Raw genomic sequence first — 1,199 nt, forward strand, 5'->3', positions numbered from 1 at the left:
TAAATCGAAACGACTATAAAAGCTCCTTCTTACAGCACTCTGAATGAAGCAACACTCATTCATCCAACTTCTTAAATGTCACAATTGCCTGTATTTGAATAAGGTATGTTTATCTGAATTTTGAATGTCATTTTTTAACCAAAATTCTGACATGGTGTAATTTACATACAATGTTGCAATATTATATTTCCCACACACATTCATTACAAATTAGTGTTATTATGAAACAATCAAGTCCTTATCATTGATATAATGTCTGTCTAGAAAACAGTAGGGGTGGATTGGAATGTAGTGTTGAGAAAAAAAGAAATAGCAGATATGTGATTAGCCAAAAATAACTTTAAAATCAGTGAACCTTTTTTAGTTTTTAAGTATAAAAAGTAAACATTCTGCCTCAGGCTCCATTCACACTTTAGCTAAGGGTCTTCGGGTGTTTTATCAGGCATTTTTTAGAGCATTTGTACAGGCATTTCTGGAAGCATTTCAGGCTCGGGCATTTTATTTTATTTTTTTTTAACAAATGCAAAGCTAGTTACAAGGCAAAAAACACACACAAAAGTTTTTGCAATTTTTTTGCACGTTTTTCAGACCCTCCCTATTGAAATTTATTGGGGCCTAAATGCTTGACTCTGCTCCAAAAAAATCTCATGTATATTTTTGAGCTACAGGTATCTTGCTACAGGTGACAAAACACTCAAAGGTGAACAGGGGCCACTGAAAAAAGGGGATTCCTCCTGAGTGCAGTAGCGTTGAGGCATCTGAGCTACAAATCGCTCAGATATGAAGGGGGCCATTCAGACACCACAAGATGCCCAATATTACTATTTTGAAAAGCCTCTTCTGTGCCCATCTCTGATTTATTTTCACTTTTTCAGTGGAGCCTGACTTACCTTGACTTGATAGCTAAACTCCACCAGCTGCCATATCCTTTTCCAGTGAGGCCTCCTTTACTGTACATAGAGGCAGTCTCAAAGGACACTGGAATGGCATCTGGCAGGGCTTAGATAGGAGGTAATAGGAAATCAGTCTGCAGTAAAAAGTGACAATAAATTATAAAAAGCTGTTTTAGGTAATAAAGTTAACACAACGCATCTTGTGCTGTCTTCTATTAAGCAGGACTTCTACTTCACCCCTTAAAAATGTAACACAGAATCACTTAAAAAAGTTAAAAAGTCTGTGTCATAAACCAGAGTATAGAA

The sequence above is a fragment of the Nanorana parkeri genome, unplaced genomic scaffold (assembly GCF_000935625.1).
Source record: "Nanorana parkeri isolate BGI_ZX_2015 unplaced genomic scaffold, ASM93562v1 scaffold212, whole genome shotgun sequence".
In the NCBI taxonomy this organism is placed as follows: domain Eukaryota; kingdom Metazoa; phylum Chordata; class Amphibia; order Anura; family Dicroglossidae; genus Nanorana; species Nanorana parkeri.